Genomic DNA, 27196 nt, shown 5'->3' with positions numbered 1-27196 from the left:
GATGGAATCGGTCATCTGAAATAAAAAATAAAATAAAAATGGTATATATCCATCTATACCAGCCTGATGGAGGCGGCTATACTCCTATAGATATGCGCCGGAGGAATGCAGTGTGAATGCCGCCCATGCACTGCAGTACAGGCCGTGGCAGCATAACACTGTAATACACTGCCATGTGCATTATTTAAATAAAAAAAAAAAATGCTAGTGGGTTCATATCAGTACAGGCTCTTTTACCCTAGAGGACCCCTTTAACCTCAGCCTACAATGCTGCAGGCCTGAATACATATCTGCATCCAATCTAATCGGAGGTGACCAGTCCAGGACTGGCGAGGACCAGACCCTCGGCCCAGCGGGTACAGGGAGCTGTGAAGTGAATCGGCATTCGTGGAAACCCTGAATCTCATTTCCAGAAGTGTTTTCTCCCCTCCCCCGTAGAGTACCTGCGCTGTGGACACAGAGAAAGGACGAGGACTGGAGCAACCCCGGCCTGATACAACAGGAAAAAATAAAAATAAAAATCTGAAAGACGACGGGGCGGCCGCTGGGACTTTCACATCGCACAAGTCTGAACCGGGCAGATTACTGTGTGTTCACTGAACACAACCACCATTGATTACAGTCAATAAGGTCTTCTCCGCACACACCCCAAGCGAGGCATCAACAAGCACTCCCATCAGATCAGGAGACCCACAGCCCTTACATTGGTTCCTGGGAAAGATGGGTGACAACCAATGCCATGGCCGCTTCCAGGGAGGAGTCACCCAGCTTTCCCAGCTTCTGAATGGCAACGTACCTAGTTCTGTCCCAGATTTGCTTTTCAGGGGGCTAACACCCAATATGGGCCGAGTTTCAGTACCACCCAGCTTTTTTCAGGCTACGAAAAACAGCAAATCTGCCTAGTCCTTAAACTGCAAATAAACAGACAGGAGCCCGGGAAAGCTGGATGACCAAGCCTGCGGCGGCTGTAGGGTGGTCTTGTACTGACAGACTGCGGAGGATTTTTGTTTTTTTAAGGGGGCAACTGCTTTGAGAACTGGAGGAGCTACAGGCTAAAGCAGAGAACCCCCACAAGCGCGGCTCCGGCTCTGCTACTTTACCGGACACCTTCGTGTTCACGGCGAGTAACTGAGTTTGCAACGAGTTACACAAGCGCCTCTTGTTAACCCCTTCCTGCCTCCTAGACACGTGGGAACTTCCTGATGAGAGAACACAATGCAAAACATCTGCAGCGTCCACAGACTCCCAGGAGACATTACAGGGTCTTGGTAAAAAAACAAAAAACAAAAGCAACCGTTAAAATTAAATCTACAGTTATTAGCGCCAGCAAGGGGAGAGCAGCGGGGGGGGGGGGGGGGGGGGCGATGCACTGCTAGGAAACGGCAAGATGCCGCGCCTGCTGCAGCCATTCATTAGTCGCAGAGTCACCCGGGCTCCACAGGAATGCGCCGTCCCTGCGCCAATTACATATGCACGCTAGCTTTCATATCCACATCGTAGTGTCCAGAGGAGGAGCTCCACGTGCAGCATGAACGCCATGAACACGCTGCTGCAGGACCTGGCGTGTGGATCAGAGATAGCAAGCCCAATTCACAGAGGAGATCCAGCCCTGCGGAGGTCTGATAAAAAGGGAGTTTCATCGGTGCAAAAAGCAGACACGGATGACGCAGTTCCGCAGTTCTGACTATGAGCTAGCTCGAAATGCGTCCATGCATCCAGTTTTATCGGACCTCTGTCGGGTTGGATCTTCTCTTGAAAGGGGTATTCCCATCTTACGTAGTGAAGGCATAGCACTGTGTAATAGGGGAGGGGGATTGCGCAGGGCATGTGAAGAAATCAAAGGGACCGCAATACTACGACCTCTAATTTCTAAGGTCACACCCATCATAATGTGATGGGATATCCATTTTAGGAGACTGGAATATCCCTTTAATGGATGTGTAAACATGAGTGTTAAAATAGCGTGTCATTGAACGATGGGTGTTATCTGTGTCTGGATGTGGCATCACTATCACTGCCGGCAGCACGCCGAGGACGGATGCCGCCAGTGCCAGCGCTCAGACGGGGGCTTTCTCACCAGACGACCACCTGCTGGGATAATGAAAGGGATAACTACCCTTTTACTGGGCCAGTTAGTGGGGAGGAGAGAAGCTGGAGAGCTGCAAACGGCCTGATAAGACTCAATTAGCACATGGATGCTGAAAGGATCCTGGGAAAAAAATAAAGACTGCGGACGCCACCGGCGAGGAGGGGGAAGGGGGGGGGGGGGGGGGGCGTTATCAGCAGAACACAAGAACTGGCATCCAGGAACTGATAACGACTACTTAGGAAATCATTTGGCAAACATGTAAAAAAAAAAAAAAAAAAACCTTAAAAAGTCCTGTGTTAGAGCGGCCAACTGAGTAAGGGTGCGTTCACATGACTGTGTATTTTGAGGTCTCCAAAAAATACGGATCTCGTCCGTGTGGCATCTTTTTTTTTTTTTTTTTTGTGGACCCAAAATGGAAAAGAATAGGATATCTTCTATCTTAGGCCTCTTGCACACAAACACATTTTCATTTTCACTTTCCGTTCCGTTTTTTTTTTTGCAGACCGTATACAGAACCATTCATTTCAATGGGTCCGCCAAAAAAAAAAAAAAAAATTACGGACAAGGATAGTACTGTTCTTTTAGGGGCCATCTGTTCCGTAAAAAACGGAATGCACATGGATGTCATTCACATTTTTTGCGGACCGCAATATACCGTACATACGGTCGTGTGCAAGAGGTCTTACATATGGATACGAATAGCATGCAGTGTGCTCTCCGCATTTTTTGCAGCCCCATTGAACTGAATGGGTCCACATCCAATCTGAAAAAAAATCCCAACCTGAGCTCCAGGTCCGTGTGGTAACGGGCAGACGACGCACAGGAAAGCCTCTGCGTCTACATAAGTTTAGCAATCAAATTTGTGTAACAGGGTCCGACGTTGCGCCAGAAGAGACGTAAAGAAGGATATGGTCAATGCCAGGAAGCAGCTTCAGCCACTGCAGAGCCCTGTAATTATCCCAGGACCTATATATATGGGAGGGATGGGGTGGTAGGGGCACCCTAAGGCTTTATTCAGAATACATATTTTTGGGGAATAAACTTGATTGAACCCCGTCATAAAACTACAACTCCCAGCATTCCCTGGCAGCCACAGTTTCACACCAGCTGGAGAGTCATAGGTGGGAGACCACGGCTGCAGGCTATAAAGGCATGCCGCAGACAGTGGGGGCATGTTGGGAGTTGCAGTCTCATAACAGCAGGGGAGCTACAGGCTGTCAGGTGCTGCTGGGAGTTGTAGTTTCAGGACAGCTGAGGAAGACCACTGCTCTCGAGTCTCCGGTCTTTAGTCGCGGTGCCCCATTTTCAGTGCAGGGTGACTCCTATAAAGCCCAGGAAGGCGACTATGCCCCTTCTATAGTCATGGGAGATGTCTCCTTTAAGGAGCAGAGCGCCAGCACTTCGGTTGTGTCCGCTTTCACGAACCTCCCGGCTGCTTGCGTAATAGCGTGTGTGTATGTTGGAGCGATCCCAGCTCTTGTGTGTGGAACAATCCCACGTGTGCACCGCAGGTGACCACCACCCGTCTCCATTCACCGGGCACCCATGAGACTGCTGCCCCCGAGCCTGGAGCTGTCAGGTCATGCTGAGCGTTGTAGTGCCATACTAATCTCCATTGTAGGCAATGAGAAGTGTGAAAAAAAAAAAAGAGAGGAACAACAGGAAATTGAGAAACGTGTTAGATAAGAGCCTGTAACGTGTTAAAGCTTCACCTTCATCCTGCGGCCGCGTACAAGGATGTTAGTCTATGCAAATGGGAAAGCGATCGGATTCCAGGTAGAGAGGACAGGATCTGCCGGCTTCTCGCTTCCTGATAACCTGACCCAGAAAACGTCAGGGCCACATGGATCCTGGACTCCCACCAGGACTGGCGGCAAGAGCGGAGGGGTAAACCGCGGCTTCAGTCCCATGATCCTGGATGGGGGGCATTTCTCTACCTTAAAAGGGGTTGTCCATTTTATTTTTTATGTTTTTAGATGCCTCCCCCACCCCAAGTGGTCCCTGCGAAGAAATCTATGCTCACCTGCACCCTGCAGCCCCATTCCTGGTCCCTTCTATCCACTTCAAGTCCCGTGCGCGGCCCCAGAGAAGGACCGACATGTCCCCTTGTCACCACTGAAACGTGTCATTTTGGCAAGGGGCCCCGTCCATGCAGGAATTTGACAGAGGAACGGGAAACCAGTGAAGAGGCGCAGGGAGGTGGGAGTGAAGCAGCGAGTATACACTTCGTCATAGGTACCCCTGGGGGTTGTCCGGCCTTGGGGTTAACAACCCGTGGGGTCCTGAACATAAAACAAAACCCCCCCATGCACCTGTCCGTGGCCCCCACCGCTGCTGTGATGTAGCATTCAAGCTGCGTGACCAATGAAGCCCGAGACTGGCTGCAGCGGTCACGACCCAGCCACTCCCCGTTCTGGAGAGGACAGGGAATGGAGCTGCAATGGGATGTTTGACAGGAGAGTGTTTTTTTTATGTTCAGGTGGGGTTTTTTTTTAGCATAAAACAAAACAAAAAACAGTAGTTTGAGGTCAATCTTGGGGATTTTGGCCAACCATGTAATGTGTATGTGACCTCCCGGCCCTCCCCTAATGCTCATGTTGGAGCAGAGAAGAATCGGGCATGCTGGATATTAACTGCCTGATCCTTTCATTCTTGGAGAGATAAGCAGCTTTCTCCCCATTCCCTCGGCCTAGCTGAGCAAAGGAGGGACTGGCAGAAACAGCCGTCCACTGAACAATCAGCCACGCTCCGAGGGACACGCCGACACCCATGTACGCCTACTTAGGGCATCTGCTGTGGCCGCTTCAAGTTTCGCCAAAAAACACACTGTCCCATGCCATTGTCCTTTTTAACGCCTTAGTGGCCACGCACATTTTTTATTATTATTTTTTTTTTAGACGCTTTCCAAGAGCTATAACTTTTTGTTTTTTTCATCAATGTACTTGTACGAGGTCTTATTTTTTGCAGGACAAGTTCTAGTTTTTAATGCACCGTTTTGGGTACATGTGATGATTGATTAAAGCCGGCCGTTTAGCAGTAAAAAGGCGGATTAGTGGTCACTAAGGGGTTAATTAAATTAAAACCAGTGTCGCTTTACTGATCCCGTTGGGCCGCGGCAGTGAACAGGTGTGGCAACAACATACGGGAAGCTCGGTGCCGGAGGCTATAATGTCGCCATAGAGTGCACTTGGCCTGACAGGTGTCTGCTGCAGGAGGAAGATTCCAGACCAGGAGAGTCATCGCCATAGACTGGGGCGAGGGAAGCTGAGGCCGGGGCAGTCCACGAGCCACGGCAATGCTTTCTAGTGGCCCGGGAAGAAGTTTTTATAGCCCAGCAGTAAAATGTGTGGGTGCACTGATGGTGAAATCCTGACGCCTGCCAGGCCCGGACCTTCCCATGGAATGCAAGAGGTTCTCCGAAATGTCTCAATTATCCTCCTGCTAAATATAGACTTTCCGTAAAGAAAAGAGCGTCATAAAAGAAGGAGCGGCCGGCCAGTCAGAGCAAACAGAGGAGGCCACAGGGTTTACTCTCTGGGAAGGTTTTACTCCAATTCCCAGGGCTAATCTTATGTCATTGAGATGCCATGACTGAGGGAAGTGAGAATGCAGGGGACCCTGCGGAACCTGTATAGAGCAGAGACCCCCCTCCCCCAAATCTGCACCCCTGCCTATACCAGACACTGGTATTATACCGTCCTGTTCAATGCAATAACACGCGGACCCTGCGGACCTGTATAGAGCAGAGATTTCAGTTTGTTTTTTAATTGAGTTGCACAGTTTATAGGTCACATTAAAAGGTGGAAAAAGTTCTGAAATGTCTAATTTTTTTACATCACAGAAACCTGACATTTTACAGGGGTGTGCAGACTTTATATCCACTGTATAACACGCTGATGTCACCGTGGATCGGTCACGGTGCTAACCAGTGCACATATATAACACGCTGATGTCACCGATGGATCGGTCACGGTGCTGCCAGTGCACATATATAACACGCTGAGTCACCAGTGGATCGGTCACGGTGCTGACAGTGCACATATATAACACGCTGATGTCACCAGTGGATCGGTCACGGTGCTGACAGTGCACATATATAACACGCTGATGTCACCAGTGGATCGTCACGGTTGCTGACAGTGCACAAATATAACACGCTGATGTCACCGGTGGATCGGTCACGGTGCTGCCAGTGCACATATATAACACGCTGATGTCACCGGTGGATCGGTCACGGTGCTGCCAGTGCACATATATAACACGCTGATGTCACCAGTGGATCGGTCACGGTGCTGACAGTGCACAAATATAACACGCTGATGTCACCGGTGGATCCGTCACGGTGCTGCCAGTGCACATATATAACACGCTGATGTCACCGGTGGATCGGTCACGGTGCAGGCCAGTGCACATATTATAACACGCTGATGTCACCGGTGGATCGGTCACGGTGCTGCCAGTGCACATATATAACACGCTGATGTCACCGGTGGATCGGTCACGGTGCTGCCAGTGCCATATATAACACGCTGATGTCACCGGTGATCGGTCACGGTGCTACCAGTGCACATATATAAACACGGCGGATGTCACCGGTGGATCGGTCACGGTGCCTACCAGTGCACAGATATAACACGCTGATGTCACCGGGTGGATCGGTCCACGGTGCTACCAGTGCACATATATAACACGTGATGTCACAGGCGCGCCTCACGCTCTCCCCGCTCCCCCACAATCTTACATTTCTCTGGCAGCTTCTCTTTCCCTCAGTTCCTGAGCTGGGGCCATGTGAAAAGCCAAGATGTACGACTTCCTCAGCTCTGAACGCGCTCGCGGGGAGACGACCCTGGGACGTCAGAGCAGACGATGTGTTCATCATCCACATACACAGGGCTGAATACCAGAGAGAGTCCGCACAGCAGAGCCGACTGCGATACAACGCAACTTCAGCTACTGGCGTAGGCTCCGTGAACAACAGTAAATAACGGATGGGATTCAGAGGGGGTGAAGGGTTTTTCCCCCTCAGAAACAGTGCCACTCTTATCCACAGGCTGTGTCTGGTACTGCAGCTCAGCCCCATTAACAAGCAGTAGAAAAGAAAGGACAATAAAACAATCTCAAAGGGGGAAATGATCACAAGCCGTACAGCGGTTTTCTGGGGTACAACAGATGCAAGTTTTTGTGGAAGTGGCATTTTAAATGAAGTGGGTGGGGCCTGGTAAGTGGGGGCATGACCTCCAGACCGTTATATTTCCTTTAATTATTTAGGGGGTTCTTCATGATTTTCATATTAAAAGGGTTTTCCGAGATTTTGATACCAATGACTTGCGTTCTGCGAATCGGGTTTGGATGGCTGTATCCGAACTTGGCTTCCTGCCTCTTTAGCGAAGCAGAGTTCAGCTTTGGACACTGTAATTTATGCGAATAAACAAACTGCCACATCAAACACGTGAGACGAAGCAAGTCTTGCTATATTTGCCGCAGGTTCGCAAAGATCTCCGGGGAGCCCACAGTTCGGACACAGCAATCCAAACCTGATCCTCGGGACAGGCTTTCCCTAGGCCAGTGACGTCACGTTCATTGGTCACATGGCCTAGACACAGCTCAGCCCTATTGAAGTGAATGGGGCTGAGCTGCAATACCAAGCACGGCCACTATACAATGTATGGTGCTGTGCACACAGATTTCTGACTATTGCAGCAGAAAGGATTCCTGGTATTTCCCCCGGGAAGTCCGGACTTTGGTCTCGTGACACCCAGTGACTGCATACCTCGAATACCTCAGCGCCATGAGCTGTGCACGAGACAAGGGACATTTACCTGTCATTTCCTATCATCTGGGGAGCCGGGTGACAGTCATTATGGCTGCACCGAGGCCATAATCTAGGGAAGGAAAAAAGTCTGCTGTGGATTTCAGAAAACAAATAAAAAATAAATAAAAAAATGCAGATTGTGCCACAAATTTACCTGGAGTATACCTGATCCGTGGCGAAGGGTGAAAACCTGTGGAAAGAACCGACACACTTGGGAGTGTCACCAGGAAACCCACTGAGAAACCAGGCACAGTGCCTTGTCGGGCTAGCTCGGCCGAATGCAAGGACACCTTTCACTTAGTGATCCGTTGCTTCATTCTGGAGAAAAAGGACTTTGAATCCATATGCAAATGAGCAGCTAAGTGCACTGAAGGCGGACTCGTGCACCTTTGCCCCTCCTACTTCCTCTGCCCAGCCTCTCCCTCTTAATTGACAGGGTCAGGTGAGAACTACCTGCCAATCAAGGACAAAGGAGGGACTGGCAGGGGAAGCAGGAGGGGCAAGGGTGCACAGAGTGGCTTAAGCCCGCCCTCAGAGCACTTAACTGCTCATTTGCATATGAACTTAAAAAATGCAGGCGTGCTGCATTATTTTATTTATTTTTTGCCATTTTTTAGGTTACTCTCACATCTGCGTTTTCCTTTCCGGTTTCGAGATCTGTCAGAGGATCTCAAAACCGGAGGAAAACTGTTCGGCTTTGTCCCCATTAATTGCTCCGTTCCGTGGCCCCGCAAAAAAAAATATAACATGTCCTATTCTTGTCCGCGCTTTGCGGACAAGAATAGGTAGTTATAGTAAAGGCTGTCCGTGCCGTTCCGCAAGCTGCGTAACGCACACTCCGGTCGTGTGCATGTAGCCTTAAAGGGATACATGCTCTCTGAAGGCAGAAGTAAGAAGTGTTGCTGCCGGAGTCCCTGGAAGTCCGGACCTGACGTGGGAGAGGAGGTTACAGGGCTGAGCACACAGCTTGTTTGTGGCACCTGATACGCAATGTTTACCTAGCGCGGGCACACCCTGCCCACTGCACGCAATATTAACACATCCGGGACATAACAAGGCAGTGCCACTGGCTAAGGGTTGTCAGAACGCAGTGTGCCAACAGCACAGGCACCAGGGGGCCCAATAGAGCCACAAACAAAACACTTCGAGGCCCCTTTCACACGGGCGAGTATTCCGCACGGATGCGATGCGTGAGTTGAACGCACTGCACCCGCACTGAATCCTGACCCATTCATTTCTATGGGGCTGTGCACACAAGCGGTGATTTTCACGCATCACTTGTGCGTTGCGTGAAAATCGCTGCATCACTTGTGTGTTTTTTCACGTAACGCAGGCCCCATAGAAATGAATGGGGTTGCGTGAAAATCGCAAGCATCCGCAAGCAAGTGCGGATGCGGTGCGATTTTCACGCACGGTTGCTAAGTGACGATCGGGACCCGATCATTTTTATTTTCCCTTATAACATGGTTTTAAGGGAAAATAATAGCATTCTTAATACAGAATACATAGTACAATAGCGCTGGAGGGGTTATTTTTTTTTTTACAAATTATTTAACTCACCTTAATCTACTTGCTCGTGCTGCCCGGCTCGTCTTCTGTCTTCTTTCTTTGCTGTGTGCAGGAACAGGACCTGTGGTGACGTCACTCTGGTCATCACATGATCTTGATGGATCATGTGATGGACCATGTGATGACCGGAGTGATGTCACCACAGGTCCTTTTCCTGCAATCAGCAAAGAAGGAGACAGAAGAGAATCCGGCTGCGCGATCAAGTGGATTAAGGGGAGTTAAAAAATTTTTCATTTTTTTTTTAACCCCTCCAGCGCTATTGTACTATGCATTCTGTATTCAGAATGCTATTATTTTCCCTTATAACTATGTTATAAGGGAAAATAATACAATCTACAGAACACCGATCCCAAGCCCGAACTTCTGTGAAGAAGAAGTTCGGGTTTGGGTACCAAACAAGTGCGATTTTTCTCACGCGAGTGCAAAACGCATTACAATGTTTTGCACTCGCGCGGAAAAATCGTGCATGTTCCCGCAACGCACCCTCACATTTTCCCGCAACACCCGTGTGAAAGAGGCCTTACCCCAGAGACCAAAGGGAAGCAGCTCCCTCTGTTAGGGCTCATGCACACAAATGTATTTTATTTAACTGTTTTTTTTTGCGAACTGTATGCAGAACAATTTCAATGCGTCCACAAAAAAAAAAGGGAAGGTACTCCGTGTGCATTCCGTTTCCGTATGTCCGTATTTCCGTTCCGCAAAAAAATAGAACCTGTCCTATTATTGTCCGCATTACGGACAAGGATGGGACTGTTCTATAAAGGGCCAGCTGTTCAGTTCCGCAAAATACGGAATGCACACGGACGTCATCCGTATTTTTTGAGGATCCGTTTTTTTGCGGACTGCAAAATACATACGATCGTGTGCATTAGGCCTTAAACAATGACATCTGCTGTGAACCCGAATCTGTGGATCAGAGAACTGCATACATAGCAACTCCCCAATATTACCGGCATGACACAGGTCGCTGCATCGTAACTATAGGCCGCAAACCAATCAAGACCCAGACTGCCATAAAACAGCCACGTCTGCTACCGTCTGGGAAGCTGCAGGGATTTACACCGCTACGATGTGGATGGCGGCCAATAATGATCATGCATTAGGGAATTGCGATTTATACAATTTCTTTATACACTGGATTAAGATCATGAATGATGAATCCACAGCATGGAGACAGGAGGAGCGGGCGGCTGCCAAAAACAGCAGGCCAGAGGTCTCCTCTAGGAAGAACTCAACTCTGATCTACACGCGGTGACCCCTAGTGTAGGCGAAGGCTCGGTGACTGCAGACCCCCGACATGGCCGATCTTGTTGGGGGTGGTGTCTGGTGCTGCAGGGCTATCAAAGTGGACGGAGCTGATCGGCCAATGCAGACACAATCCATGGACAGGTGAGGTGCTGATTTTGGAAAACAGCAGCCATGTTTTTCTAATTCTTAGCAACCCTTTTTAAGGCCTCATGGACACAACTGCATCTACAAATCGCAAAACACGGATACTGGCGGCGTGCGCTCATCTGATGCACAAAAAAAAACGGTTGTGCGCGTGGGGCCTTCAGGGTAAGAACCGAAGGACTGCAAGACGTTTTCCCAGCATGCACTGGACATAATCTGAAGCTGGCGTACGGCGCGGCCACACAGGTCCCGTTACGGGCGGCGTGTCAGGTGCCGGATGTCACAATCGACACCAGGAGAACAGGCCGGACTGGACAGACAGATGTCTTTTTTCGGCCTTATAATACATGTTCTATCAAGGAACAGAGGAAACTCTTTCCAGGATCCGACTTCACAGAGACAGAAATCTCCTCGAAAGAAGACGGCGGCGTTCAACAGGGAAGCAATCTAACGCTTCAGAACGTTCTGTCCCTCCAGGCCCTGCTGGGAGATGTAGTTCTGCAGCGCCAGCCGAATAAACATGTACTAAATGGGGCCGGGATGTTTGGAGCCGCAGGTGATGAGGAGGCAATCATGGCATTGTACAAACAGCGACACGTGCTGTGACCGGGAACAAAGGAATCTGGAACATTTCATGCGCAAACCTCAATTTCCATGACTTAGAACGTGGCTGGCACAGAAAGGAGGTCACTGGCAGAGGTGGGCTTCACCATGGCATCGGAGGGGGCACTTGTGACCTGCCTTACTTTATAAGCAGGGCAGGAATGCTTGTTTACAGCAGATGTGGGATTGTGGCCTCTATCTACAGAGGGGGGGGGGACGCGCTCTCCGCCTAGGTCATGTCCCTCTGCATCGACTGCTTTTCATCACCGCTACGATCGGCGACTCCAGCTTATCGGCGCCTTATATTAATGTATATAAACAGGACCAGTCCCCTCCCCTGACACGTCTGTTTTGGTAACTACTTACAATTCTGCAGCATCTTTTCTTATGACTACGTTGCACCATTCCTCTATTATTCCTTCCGGAAGTTCTGAACGAACTGCCAGCATCCTGCAATAAAGGGTATTCCCAGCACCAGTCAATCGGTACTGCCAGTGTCAGACTGTGCAGGGACACACCCTCAACTGGTAACACCCAGCTGGACCTTTACGGTACAGCTACATGTGTCGCTTCCTGTAACTGTAAAGTCGGGCAACAATTTTTGTCATGAAAGGCAATGGTGTTGCAAAGAGTCATGCTGCGACTGCGACAGTAACCAACAAATGCATCCAAGTCAGACTTTTGTGCGACTGCGGCGTCGCAGCACGTCACATAACGACACCATTGACTATCATTACAAGAAATGTTGCGGGACTTTTCAGCCATGTAGCCATAGACTTATTGCAGACTGCTGGCAATTCTTTCCTAAACTTCTAGTAGGTCTAATAGAGGAATATCATAACAATAAAATGTTCCAGAATTATTTTTACATGGGGGATGCAAGTAGTGGCTGAAACAGACGCGTTTCAGAGAGGGGGATGGGGGGCGGAGGGAGACAATAATTAGGATCCATTTTGGTCACATCTGAATAGATGTGGGGGGGGGGGAAAAGGGAAAAGATGAGCAAAGACAGCATTAGTCAGCAGCCATTTATGTGCATGTAAAGGGCTCAGCCTCGTGCCGCGCTGTTGCTGCCAGTTTCCAGCGCGTGTCGTGTGGAATAGCTGACGTCTGATTCAGCGAGGGCTCGCCCGCTGCCATCACCTGCTCCGGCCAGGACTCACATGAACGGAGCCCTACAGATCCAGCGCCGGCTGAGGACAGAGGCTTTCCATGCTGTGACCTACATTGCATCACGCAGAGTGTCACATTACCAGAGCAGATCTGACAACTAACCTGCTGACCACGGGCACCCACCCAGGGTCAGACCACGGGCGCCCACCCAGGGTCAGACCACTGGCGCCCACCCAGGGTCAGACCACGGGCGCCCACCCAGGGTCAGACCAGCGCGTCAGTCACCATCATCATTTCAGTCATTCTGCTACAATGTATCAGTGCAGGCAAAGGGCCTGAAGAGCAGAGTATTATCTAGACTGGATACAACTGTAGCAAACACTCAGCTGTTAGGTGTATTGGGGCTTTAAAGGGGTATTCCGGTTGTTGTTACAAGTGAGGGGATAACTATTAGATCGTGGGGGTCCTACTGCTGATCACGAGAAAGAGGGCCCAATACCCCCATGAAATGAATGGCGCGGTCGGCCAGGCATGCATGTGCCGTTCCATTCATTTCTATGGGAGTTCTGGTGAGCGCTGTACTCTGTCATCTCCGGAACTCCCATAGAAATGAATTTAGCGACCCCACACATGCCCAACCGGCCGCTCCATTCATTTTAGAGGGGCTGAAGGGGGTATGGGGCAGTAGGACCCCCACCGATGCAATAGTTATCCCCTATCCTGTGGATAGGGAATAACTTGTAGCAACCAGAATACCCCTTTAAGCCTTTAAAAGGTGATCGCCAAGGGAGCTGAGGGATGTGCCAAAAAATAAAAAAAGTAGACCTCAAAACACCATAAATCGCCTCAAAAAGTCCTGTCCCTGCAGCGGTCACGCACTGTTCAATCTTATGACCACTGCACCAATCACTTCACGTACCCTTCATGCACAGGGGTCAGCGATTGGCTGCAGCGGTCACAGGACGTCGTCGCTACAGCAGGAATCAAAGTGACAGTGCGGCATTTTAAAAAAGGTTTTTTATTTGTATTCTTATTTTGACCAGCGCCTGCTCCCTACCGAACTGTACTAACTCTTGGAGAGCCTCTTTAAACCCACTGATCAGTTAGTCATCCTCTATCCTGTGGAAAATCCACAGCGCGGCTGCCAGCGCTCCATGGCGGATGTTGAGGCACATTTCAGCGTATTTTACCGCAGGTCAAGTCGTGTGTGGATTCTGCTGCAGCCCTTTTTCCGCACAGCGTGGATTTTCCACATACAAATCTGCAGCTTATACATCAGGTGTGAACAGACCCCTAAATGTCAGTGGGCATCTCAAAACCGATTCCCCTGAACTATCTGGGATCGCTCCCATTATAATCCGTGTGTCGGAGGGGTAATAACCACATGGATTTTGGCTGGGACGCCGAACGTCTTGTAACTTTCGGACACGAGAAACATCTGAGTTTGTGGAGGGAAGAAAAAACAAACTCGTATCTTGTAGAATTTCACACGTCCAGTAAAACAAATAGGAGGCCAGTTGGTAAGTGCATTACATCCCAGCACGGTGGCCTCGCCCCAGCGGGTCACAGGTTCACTTTACACCCTCATGGTTACCCTAATATCCGTGGGAGGTCTTCTGCAACAATCCAAAAACACACTAGGGGCCCGAGTCAATCATCCGCAGTCCATGAGCAAACCCATATCAACATGTTTCCAGCCATTGAACGGATGCAGGGGCGCCGCTCCAATCAAACTTGGGACCCCTTTCCAGTGATCGGTGGGGCTGATGCCCAACACGGGCTACAGGTTTTATATGATAAGAATTCGATTTTAACCTTAAATCCATCTGTCTATCTAAGACTACTTTCACACTAGAGCTGTGAAGATCCGGCAGGCAGTTCCGTCGCCGGATCTGGAAATCTGTGTGCAAACGGATAGCATTTGTAGACTGATCCGGATCCGTCTAACCAATGCATTGAAACATCGGATCCGTCTCTCCAGTGTCATCCGGAAAAATGGATCCGGTATTTAATTATTTTTGTATTTTTAAAGGTCTGCGCCTGCGCAAACCGAAAAACCGGATCCGTTTTGCCGACACACGGTGTCGGATCCGGCATTAATGCATTTCAATGGAAAATAATGCTGTGTCCCGGAATTTTGGATGGAGAAAATACTGCAGCGCTGCAGTATTTTCTCCTTGCAAATACCGTAAGAGTGACAGAACTGAAGACATCCTGATGAATACAACGGAATGCTCTCCATTCAGAATGCATTAGGATAAGGCTACATGCACACAAACGTTGTTTGTTTCCGTGTCCGTTCAGTTATTTTTTTTCGGATAGGATGCAGACCCATTCATTTCAATGGGTCCACAAAAAATGCGGACAGCACACCGTGTGGTGTCCGCATCAGTATGTCTGTTCCACAGCCACGCAAAAAAAATCTAGAACATGTCCTATTCTTGTCCGTTTTAGGCAATATTACAATGGATCCGCAAAAAAACAAAAAAAAAAAACAAAAAAAAACACGGATGTCATCCGTGTTTTTCTTTTTTGTGGATCCGCTAATTTGCGGACCGCAAAACACATACGGTCGTGTGCATGTAGCCTAAAAGTTTTTTTCCCGGTATTGAGCCCCCTCAATACTAGAAAACTTTGAACGCTAAAATAGTTTGAATTTAATCATCCAAAAAATATATTTAACTTCAGTTACCAAAACAGCAGAATTCAGGACAAGCGCCAAGTGAGCCGTTATGGGAACTCAAAGTTCAAAAAACGCTGTAAAAACAAGTTATTACGAAACCCAGGACCCAATGACGGCACCTAACAGAGCAGGACAATGTCTCCATCTAGTGGATGGTACACAGAATGCAGAATTCAGGAGCTCTTGACTTAAAGGGGTATTTGGTTCGTGCAAGTTATGCACAGAATAGGGGATAACCAAGATTTGTGTGGGTCCTACCGCTGGGACCCCCACTGATCATGAAAACAGGGGCCCTGTACCCCCTGCAGGCCCCTTGCTGCTCCCCTGAAACGACTGAAGCGGACGGTCACACATGCATATGACCACTCCATTCATTTCTATGGGAGTTCCGGAGATAGCCGAGTACACTGCTTACCTATCTCCGGAACTCCCGTCCTCTCCAGTCATTTTAGGGGTCTGCAGGGGGGTAGAAGGCCCCCGTTCTCGTGATCAGTGGGGGTCCTATTGCTGCTGTGGGGGATAACTTGTACCAACTGGAATACCCCTTTAAAACAAGAGTTCACTATTGCATTTGGTTATAATGAGGTTTAGTTTTGAAATGGGGAGTTAAAATTTTAAATTTTATATATTTTCACATTTTTATATGATTTTGGAGCCAAGCACAGGGTTCAGGGGCAGGAGAGATCAGAGGACTGATCTGAGCGGCCTCTTAGCGTACCTGCAGGCAATGCGGAATATAGGTTAAAAAAAAAGAGTAGCGCAACAAAGTACCTGCAAAGTGAATGGGAAAGTTGTGACAAATCCCATGTACACTTTGCTTTTTTCTTCCGTGTGGAAACGGACGCGCTGTGCGGATCTAAGAATCTGGAGCCTGTCAATTGCTTGTGTGATTCTGCACCTTCTGCAGAGCGGTATTCTCTCTATAGACTTCAATGGGGCTGTTAAACAGAAAATCCACAACAACAAAAAACAAACCTAAAAAATGCATCAAAAGTATGATAAAAACGTGAGGATTTACATGTGTTTTTTATGCAGATTTTCTGCATACAAATCTGCAGCGTGTGCGGTTACCTTCTTCGGCTAAGGCTACTTTCACACCTGCGTTTAGGTGCGGATCGGTCTGGTATCTGCACAGACGGATCCGCACCTATATGCAAACGCTGGTATCCGTCTGCATTACTCTGTCTAAGTGTAAGTCAAACGGATCCGTCCTGACTTACATTGAAAGTCAATGGGGGACGGATCAGTTTACAATTGCACCATATTGTGTCAATGTAAACGGATCCGTCCCCATTGACTTACATTGTAAGTCAGGACGGATCAGTTTGGCTCCGCATAGTCAGGCGGACACCAAAACGCTGCAAGCTGCCTCCAGAGCGGAATGGAGGCGGAACGAGCCAAACTGATGCATTCTGAGCGGATCTGCATCCATTCAGAATGCATTAGGGCAAAACTGATCCGTTTGGGGCCGCTTGTGAGAGCCCTGAAACGGATCTCGCAGGCGGACCCAGAAACGGCAGTGTGAAAGTAGCCTTATACGAGGCACTGTGCTGAACTGATTCATTACACTGGCCTCCTGCTGACATGATATATACCTCTCCTGCAGGGGGCACTGTTGTGCTGCAAATGTTGGAGAAAAATCCAGGCGTCTACTCGCCTGTGTTTACCGCCATCCGCACAGAGACTGATCCCCACTGCTGGAGTACGGTCTAGAGGAGGTTTGCAGTATAGCTGGTGTGGTAGTCACTGGGGCTGTGGAGGCGGTAAAGCAAAGATCCGACTCCTTCATTAATGGCCAATAAGTTAATAATAATTTTGATGTCGTGCTAACACCTGGCTCTTCTCACCATCATGGAAGTAAACGGGCTACTGGATCTGGACATTTTTGTAATTGAATGTAATTAAAAATGTAATATAACCACTGAGTTATTCAATAGAATGCATCTGTATAGCGCCAACTGCTGTTTGTTTTTGTTCTTATTTCTTTGTCCGGCTCACCGAGATTGCCGCACATGCTCAGTTTCATCCTCCTAAGCTGCGATCGGGAGAGCGCTCCAGCAGAAAGGACACGCCCCCCCCCCCCCCGAGCTCTAGCAGAGAGGACACCCCCCCCCCCGAGCTCCAGCAGAAAGGACACCCCCCCCCCCGAGCTCCAGCAGAAAGGACACCCCCCCCCCGAGCTCCAGCAGAAAGGACACCCCCCCGAGCTCCAGCAGAAAGGACACCCCCCCCCCGAGCTCCAGCAGAAAGGACACCCCCCCCCGAGCTCCAGCAGAAAGGACACCCCCCCCCGAGCTCCAGCAGAAAGGACACCCCCCCCCGAGCTCCAGCGACCCCCCCCCGAGCTCCAGCAGAAAGGACACCCCCCCCCCGAGCTCCAGCAGAAAGGACACCCCCCCCCCGAGCTCCAGCAGAAAGGACACCCCCCCCCCGAGCTCCAGCAGAAAGGACACCCCCCCCCCCCCCCCGAGCTCCAGCAGAAAGGACTGAATGTGGAGATCTCTGGATCCATGTTCGGTACAGGGCTTGGTCTAGCTTTCTAAGGCTCCTTTCACACTCGCATTTTGTACGGATCCGTCATTGACTGATCTGTTCAGATAATACAGCAGTCTGCATCCGTTCAGAATGGATCCGTTTTTATTATCTGTAACATAGCCAAAACGGATCAATCCCCATTGACTTACATTGTGTGCCAGGACGGATTGGCTCAGTTTCGTCAGACGGGGGGACACAGTTTTCCATGGGGGTGCGATGCGTGAGGTGAACGCATTGCACCCGCACTGAATCCGGACCCATTCATTTCTATGGGGCTGTGCACATGAGCGGTGATTTCCACAAGTGCGGATGCGGTGCGATTTTCACGCACGTTGATAGGAGACGATCGGAATGGGGACCCGATCTTTATTATTTTCCCTTATAACATAGTTATAAGGGAAAATAATAGCATTCTTAATACATAATGCATAGTATAATAGGGCTGGAGGGGTTAAAAAAAAAAAAAAAAAAAATTTAAAAATTAAACTCACCTTATCCACTTGTTCGCGCTGCCCGGCTTCTCTTCTTTTTTTCTTCTTTGATGACCTGGGAAAAAAGGACCTTTGGTGAAGTCACTGCGCTCATCACATGATCCATCACTATGGTGATGGATCATGTGATGAGCGCAGTGACGTCATCAAAAGGTCCTCTGCCAGGTCCTGAAGAAAGTAGAAAGAAGAGGAGATCCGCTACACGATCAAGTGGATGGGGCGAGTATTATTATTTTTTTACTATTTTTAACCCCTCCAGCGATATTGTACTATGCATTCTGTATTCAGAATGCTATTATTTTCCCTTATAACCATGTTATAAGGTAAAATAATAAAATCTACACAACACCGATCCCAAGCCCGAACTTCTGTGAAGAAGTCCGGGTTCAGGTCTGGGTAGCAAACATGCAGATTTTTCTCACGTGTGTGCAAAACGCATTAAAACGCTTTGCACTCGCGCAGAAAAATTGCGCATTTACCCGCAACGCACCCTATCCGGCCCTCACACGTGACGCCCGTGTAAAAGAGGCCTAAGGGCTCATGCACGCAAACGTATTTTCTTTCCGCTTCCGTTCTTTTTGCGGATCCATTCACTTCAATGGGGCTGTAGAAAATACGGAAGTTACTCTGTGTGCATTCCGTTTCCGTTTGTCCGCATGGCCGTTCCGCAAAAAAGTAGGCCATGTCCTATTATTGTCCGCAAATCACAGTCCTTATGATTAACATTACTAAATGTATATGAAAGTTAATAAATTAAGTACACAGTATTAAAAACCAGATACTTTCTTAATCCGGAGTCGGTACATTTCTACGACTCCACAGCCCTGGTCGTCACACATACAACTTGTAAATTATAGATCACCAATATATTCTGGTAGGGACGTCCAGGCCTCCCCCGTGTCCTCCGCCCACTGCGAAACTGCTTATGGGAAGCATGACGGCGGCTCACAGCGGTAGTCACTCAGCACCATGTGAAGAAGATCCATAGGAAGTCAGATAACAGAACCGGCCACAGAGCCCTGCACAGAATGTGGCCACCATGGATGCAGTCTATGGGGTCTCCTCCTATAGCTCTATCACTATTAGGGCCTCATGCACAATGCAAGGAGACCCTCTAGTATGGTGCCTATGGACTCCATGTCTATGGAGATATTCCCCCCTTAGATGCAAAGCTTCCTTAGGCCCCTTTCACACGGGCGAGATTTCCGCGCAGGTGCAATGCGTGAGTTGAACGCATTGCACCCGCACTGAATCCGGACCCATTCATTTCTATGGGGCTGTGCACATGAGCGGTGATTTTCACGCATCACTTATGCGTTGAGTGAAAATCGCAGCATGCACCTCTTTGTGCGTTTTCCACGCAACACAGGACCCATAGAAGTGAATGGTGCTGCGTGAAAATTGCATTGCATCCGCAAGCAAGAGCGGATGCGGTGCGATTTTCACGCATGGTTGCTAAGATGACAGTCTATACACTGTATTATTTTCCCTTATAACATGGTTATAATGGAAAATAATAGCATTCTTTAATACAGAATGCATAGTACAAGGTCATTTGAGGGTTAAAAACAAAAAAATTTTTTTACTCGCCTCCTCCTCTTGATCGCGTAGTTGCCGATCTCTTCTTACTTCTTTAATCATGAGCTGCCAGCTAAAGGACCTGTGGTGACGTCACATCACATGGTCCATCACCGAGCTCAGTGACGTCACCACAGGTCCTGAAGAAAGAACAGGAGACCGGCAGCAACACGATCAATTGGAGGAGGTGAGTTAATTTTTATTTATTTTTTTAACCCTCAATTGACCTTGTACTAAGCATTCTGTATTAAAGAATGCTATTATTTTCCCTTATAACCATGTTATAAGTGAAAATAATACAATCTACACAACACCGATCCCAAACCTGAACTTCAGTGAATAAGTTCGGGTCTGGGTACCACATTCAGTTTTTTATCACGCGCATGCAAAATGCATTGCATCCGCGCTATAAAAACTGAACAACGGAACGCAATCGCAGTCAAAACTGACTGCAATTGGGTACCTACTCGCGCAGGTTTGCCGCAATGCACCCGGAACGCATCCGGACACGCTCGTCTGCAAAAGGCCTTATACCTCCTCGTACAGCCACCAACGTGCGTGCCATGATTGGATGTTTTCCCAGACCATACACTTATGCATAAAATCGGAGGGATAAGCAGGTACCGTAGAGGGGTAATTACTGGAGTTGTAATACGGCCATGTGCATGAGCTCTTAGAGGGCTGCTCCAGAGAGACAAGGACTGGGCGTAAAGGTATGAATGTGAGCTCTAAAAACAAATTCAAAAAAGGGAGAAAAAAATATAAATTCTCAAATAAAGAATGTTTGTGTCAATGAGCGGTGATACTGTAGCATCTCACTTCTAAGATCCCAATAAAGCGGGGGAATGACAGAAATATCCACTAGGTGGCAGTGTGTCCAATGCGATGAAAGGGAGAGCAGGCTGGTTTTACTATGGGATACATTTAAGGCCTCATGCACACGACCGTTGTGTGCATCCGTGGCCGTTGTTCCGTTTTCCGTGATTTTCTGCGGACCCATTGACTTTCAATGGGTCCGTTGAAAACTCGGAAAATGCACCGTTTGTCATCCGCCTCAGTGATCCGTGTATCCTGTCCGTCAAAAAAATATGACCTGTCCTATTTTTTTGACGGACAACGGTTCACGGACCCATTCAAGTCAATGGGTCCGTGAAAAAACACGGATGCACACAAGATTGGCATCCGTGTCCGTAGGCTACTTTCATACAGACTGATCCGAAGATCTGTCTGCATAAAAACTTTTTCAGAGCAGAGTTTTCACTTCGTGAAAACTCAGATCCGACAGTATATTCTAGCACAGAGGCGTTCCCACAGTGATAGGGATGCTTCTAGTTAGAATATACTACGAACTGTGTACATGACTGCCCCCTGCTGCCTGGCAGCACCCGATCTCTTACAGGGGGCTGTGAGCCGCACAATTAACCCCTCAGGTGCCGCCCCCCCTCCCTCTATTTTATTAATATCATTGGTGGCCAGTGCGGCCCCCCCCCCTCCCTCCCTCTATTGTATTATCATTGGTGGCCAGTGTGCCCCCCCCCCCCCTCTATTGTATTAATATCATTGGTGGCCAGTGCGGCCCCCCTCCCTCCATTGTATTAATATCATTGGTGGCCAGTGTGCGGCCTCCCCTCTCCCCCCCCAATATTAGAAGCATCATACTTACCTGCTGCGCTGTCTGTGAGCTCCTCCTACTGGTAAGTGACAGATCATTAAGCAATGCGCCGCACAGACCTGTCACCAGTAGGAGGAGCTCCCGGCCGGTCACAGACCGCGCAGCAGGCAAGTATGATGCTTCTAATATTGCTAAGTAACCATGGCAACCAGGACTGCAGTAGCGTCCTGGTTGCCATGGTTACCGATCGGAGCCCCAGCGATTAAACTGGGACTCCGATCGGAACTCTCCGTTGGGGGGGGGGGGGGGGGGGGGAAGGGGAGACCGCACACTGGCCACCAATGATAATACAATAGAGGGAGGGAGGAAGGGCCTGCCCCCTGCTGCCTGGCAGCCCCTGATCTCTTACAGGGGGCTATGATCCGCACAATTAACCCCTTCAGGTGCGGCACCTGAGGGGTTAATTGTGCGGATCACAGCCCCCTGTAAGAGATCGGGTGCTGCCAGGCAGCAGGGGGCAGTCATGTACACAGTTCGTAGTATATTCTAACTTGAAGCGTCCCCATCACCATGGGAACGCCTCTGTGTTAGAATATACTGTCGGATATGAGTTTTCACGATGTAACTTAAATCCGATGGTATATTCTAACAGAGGCGTTCCCATGGTGATGGGGACGCTTCAAGTTAAAATATACCATCGGATTGGAGAAAACTCCGATCCGATGGTATAATAGGGACTCCTGACTTTACATTGAAAGTCAATGGGGGACGGATCCGTTTGCAATTGCACCATATTGTGTCAACGTCAAACGGATCCGTCTCCATTGACTTGCATTGTAAGTCAGGACGGATCCGTTTGCCTCCGCACGGCCAGGCGGACACCAAAACGACTTTTTCCTTCATGTCCGTGGATCCTCCAAAAATCAAGGAAGACCCACGGAAGGAAAAACGGACACGGAGCATGAGGCCTAACTCTGATCAGTCGCTGGATTCGTCCTCAGCTACATAAAATGTCACAAAGCCCCCCCCCACCCCCCAATGATTTAATTAGAAAGGATTTTTTTTTTTTTACAGCTCCGCATACGAAACCTCTCACTTCAATGGGTCCGCAAAAAAACTGAAATGACTCAGTGTGCATTACGTTTCCATATGTCCGTTACGCAAAAAAATAGAACATGTCCTATTGCAATAAGGAGGTCATCCGTTTTTTTTTTTGCAGATCCGTGTTTTGTGGACCGCAAACATACATACGGCATAAGGAAGGAGATCACTGGGAACCTGTCTGATGGCCACTGAACTGAGGAGCTATAGTGTGAATGAGACCCATAAACTCCTGCGCTGCCCTCTAGTGGTCTCAGTGATGTATGACTGCACAGTATAATAAAAGGAATCTGGGGCGGTGGTGCACTGTACTCCCCCCAGTCAGCAGGATAACGCACCGTACTCTCCCCCCCCAGTCAGTCAGCAGGATAACGCACCGTACTCCCCCCCCCCAGTCAGTCAGCAGGATAACGCACCGTACTCTCCCCCCCCAGTCAGTCAGCAGGATAACACACTGGCCACATCGCACAAACTTCTCAGGAATGAGGAACATGACAGATGAAGGTGAGGACTTGTTTTTCGGCAAATTCCACAGATGAGGTTCGGATTGAGATCTGGGAATCTGGAGAAAAGTCCGATCTATGGAGGCCGCACCGAGTAACTTCCAGGATCTGCTGCCAACGTGCTTGGAGAGTCCAGGCCTCGACGAATCACAGTGGTTCTGGAGGCACGAGGGGGCTACACAATATTAGGCTAATTGGTGTACACTTTTCCACGTGACGTCGGGGTGTCCTCTTCTGTATCTGCACCGACGACCACCCATAAGTCCCAGGATTGGGACGAGGTGTATATCAGAAAGCTGCACCTTTTCCTAAATATGTGTAGGATCATTGAAAATGGTTTTATTTCAAGGGGGAAAATACCCTGAAGTTTAGCAAATTGTGTCGCAATGAACACTCCAGGCGGCTGAGCTCGTCACGATGGAAGTGACGAGGACATTTAGGAAGCTTCTATGACTCCACAAGTAGGGTGCGCTTTGCTCTTCTGCCTCACTAAATAATGCCTGGAGGCCGACTACATGCCCTACAGACTGAACACAATGAGGTCTTTCTGTGTCGCCCTTGGCTTTAACCACATTGAACATTTCAGAGTTAATCCATGCTTTACACTGCAGCCTGACCACTGAATGTAGCACTCAGACGCCGCAGTTGTCACTGGATCACGGAAAGCATTTCGTTTCCACAAGACTGGCTCAATAGGTGCCAAAAGATAAATTTTTCATACAGGCCAAAAATGGTGAAAAAAAATAAATAAAAAATATGAATCCAGTATGAAATTGGAGGCATAAAGAGATGCGGTACGGACCTCCAGATTTGTGCTGGTGCCTTATGACGGATCTGTACAAAAGGGATCCGCAAACCCCCCTTTTGTTTGACCTCATGCCACGCCAACCACAGACACACGCAGCTGCTATCGGCTCGCTGGATATTCTCATTTTGCAAGAAGAAAATGTCATTTACATCCGAACTCCAGTATCGCTTAAAGGGGTCTTCCCATCAGATGACATGATGGCACTTCACGAGGACAGGTCATCACTCTGGGACCCCCACCAAGCCTGAACTTCCCAGCTGTGTAGGCAACTGCAGCTGGGCGCGACATTAAAGGGCATCTGTCAGCAGTTTTGTACCTATGACACTGGCTGACCTGTTACACGTGCGCTTGGCAGCTGAAGACATCTGTGTTGGTCCCATGTTCATATGTGCCCGAATTGCTGAGAAAAATTATATTTTAATATATGCAAATGAGCCTCTAGGAGCAACGGGGGCGTTACCATTACACCTAGAGGCTCTGCTCTCTCTGCAACTGCTGCACCCTCTGCACTTTATTTGATTGGGCCAGGCAGTGTGAAAGTGATCATGTCTGCCAGGTCCTGTCAATCAAAGTGCAGAGAGCAGAGCCTCTAGGTGTAACGGCAACGCCTCTGTTGCTCCTAGAGACTCATTTGCATATATTAACACTTCATTTTCCTCAGCAATGCGGCCACTGTTAATGTGTTCAAAATGAATATTTAACAATTATTTTTTTCTTGCTATAGACTGCAGACATTTCCTGAAGGATTATGCTCCGTAGCCACAGGGGTATATATGGGATTGCATGGAGAGCGGAGGGTCAGGACTCACCTAGAAGGGCGACAGCTGCTCGTACCCCTTTTAAAGCCTTGGTCGTCTTCCTGGAAATCTGCAGAAGAACAAAAACAGGTGTGAACAGAGCTACAGATTCATACAGAAGACGTGCGAGTCCTATGTGTCTGTGCGGCCACTCACTGCATGGGAGGCACGTTCCCATTGCATTCCTCAGAACATGGCCGCTTTCAGTATTTTACTGGTTGCCCATGGAAACAGACAACAGTTTAGCTGCACCCTGCTGTCAGACACATGACCTAACCGCCCAATCGTGGCTCCCATAATGCACGGCTGCAAAATAGCCATGTCCTAATACAAGGTCTGCAGAGAGGCAGGAATGGGAAGGCAGCAGCAAATTGGGGCACATTTACTATAGGGTCTGCGCCTGTTTTTAGGTGTTAAAATGATGTTTTAGACTTTTTTTTGTCACATTTACTACTGAAAATGTGCCCGTTTTGAAGCCATTTGCGCTTCGTTCACCTGTTTTGATTTTTTTGACTAATTCAGAAGTTTTTTTTTTAACTTTTGCACCTTTTTTCCGACCTACATAGGGACACTATCTGGCACCTGATTTAGTTGCAGTAACAGTGTAATTTCTACTCCACTCCAGAGCTGGCGTACATTTTCTTGTCTCTTGTGTGGCGAGTTCCGGAAATTTTAAACCTGCGCCTACTTTCCGCTCACTTATGCAGCTATATTGTGCACATACTAAATTAGATTAAGTCTTCGTGAATATGAACCTGTCATACTGAAAAAGAACCACTAGAGGTCAGACTACTAGCAATACGCAGAGTCTAATTCATCAGCTGCTGTGCGACTTTTGGTAAATATTAGGCAAAAGAAAGAGCCGAATGCAACGCGCCTTAATAAAACCTATTTCCATATAACCGATAAAGGAGTTAGAGCGGAGTCTCCTGCTCAGGACCCTTATCTATTCCCCCAAAAGGGCCCCTACAGTAGAGGTAAGTTTATTTTAGGATGTTTGCTCACATTTCACGCACCGGATGCAGATTTCCATAAAGCGCTTTGTATTCACAAACTTGGGCCCCATTCACACGACTGTATTTTTGCTCCGCAGACCCGCAAAAAAGATAGAACGTGTCCTACTCTTGTCTGTTTTGCAGAGAATAGGCATGGTTACAAAGGATCCGCAAAAAGACGGATCCAACAGGGACGTCATCCGTAATTTTTGCAAATCTCCATTTTGCGGACCGTAAAGCGGTCCTTCTCAACAATGTGATGATCGCTAGCGGAGGAGACCGCTGTATTTACATGCAGCGATCTCCTCCACACTAAGGGGAGGAATGATCACTAATGCCATCGCTCTTCCCCATACAGACTCCTGTCGGGGAAATGAGGATTTGTGTGTTCACCCGTTGAACAGGCGTTCTGGGGAAACATTTACACCGCCCAATCATCGCTAATAAGGGTGGCTATGAGCGCTCATTAGCGATAATCTGTGCGATTCTCGGGCCCTTTGGACTGCTGCTCTGTCCTTCCAACATGCTTTACACTGCAGCCCAGCTCCTTCAGGTTGACTGCTGTGTGTAAGTACCACAATTCAGTTCACACAGAGCTGATTAATAGGGCTCATGCACACAAATGTATTATTTTTTTCAGTGTCTGCTTGACTTTAATGGGGCTACACCTGATTACACACGGCATAGGCTTCTATAGAGGGTCTGCTGCACCTGTGTGCCCCCGATTACACACGGCATAGACTTCTATAGGGGTCTGCTGTACCTGTGCGCCTCATTACACACGGCATAGACTTCTATAGGGGTCTGCTGCACCTGTGTGCCCCTGATTACACACGGCATAGACTTCTATAGGGGTCTGCTGTACCTGTGTGCCCCCGATTACACACGGCATAGACTTCTATAGGGGGTCTACTGTACCTGTGTGCCCCCGATTACACACGGCATAGACTTCTATAGGGGGTCTGCTGTACCTGTGTGCCCCTGATTACACACGGCATAGGCTTCTATAGGGGGTCTGCTGCACCTGTGTGCCCCCGATTACACACGGCATAGACTTCTATAGGGGTCTGCTGTACCTGTGCGCCTCATTACACACGGCATAGACTTTATAGGGGTCTGTGGTACCTGTGTGCCCCCGATTACACACGGCATAGGTTTCTATAGGGGTCTGCTGTACCTTTGTGCCCCCGATTACACACGGCATAGGCTTCTATAGGGGTCTGCTGTACCTGTGTGCCCCTGATTACACATGGCATAGGCTTCTATAGGGGGTCTGCTGCACCTGTGTGCCCCCGATTACACATGGCATCGGCTTCTATAGGGGTCTGCTGTACCTGTGAGCCCCTGATTACACATGGCATCGGCTTCTATAGGGGTCTGCTGTACCTGTGTGCCCCTGATTACACATGGCATCGGCTTCTATAGGGGTCTACTGTACCTGATTACACACGGCATCGGCTTCTATAGGGGTCGCCTCTGTGCCCCTCATTATGTAGAAGAAAAATGCACTGTGAT

The 27196-nt window shown here is 48.8% G+C and overlaps 1 protein-coding gene across 2 annotated transcripts in view; it reads right to left on the bottom strand.

The window, feature by feature from the left end:
* The window catches only part of GNG12 (G protein subunit gamma 12), a 66246-nt gene that overhangs the window by 10341 nt on the left and 28709 nt on the right, over positions 1 to 27196 (bottom strand). For both annotated transcript variants that reach the window (XM_040406903.1, XM_040406904.1), the window contains exon 2: positions 24699 to 24756. The gene's annotated coding sequence lies outside the window, so the exon portion shown is untranslated. The remainder of the gene's footprint in view (positions 1 to 24698; positions 24757 to 27196) is intronic.

Source organism: Bufo bufo, chromosome 9 (genome assembly GCF_905171765.1).
Source record: "Bufo bufo chromosome 9, aBufBuf1.1, whole genome shotgun sequence".
NCBI classification, from domain to species: domain Eukaryota; kingdom Metazoa; phylum Chordata; class Amphibia; order Anura; family Bufonidae; genus Bufo; species Bufo bufo.
The sequence above is the reverse complement of the archived record's forward strand: the minus strand, read 5'-3'. Positions and strand labels throughout refer to the sequence as shown.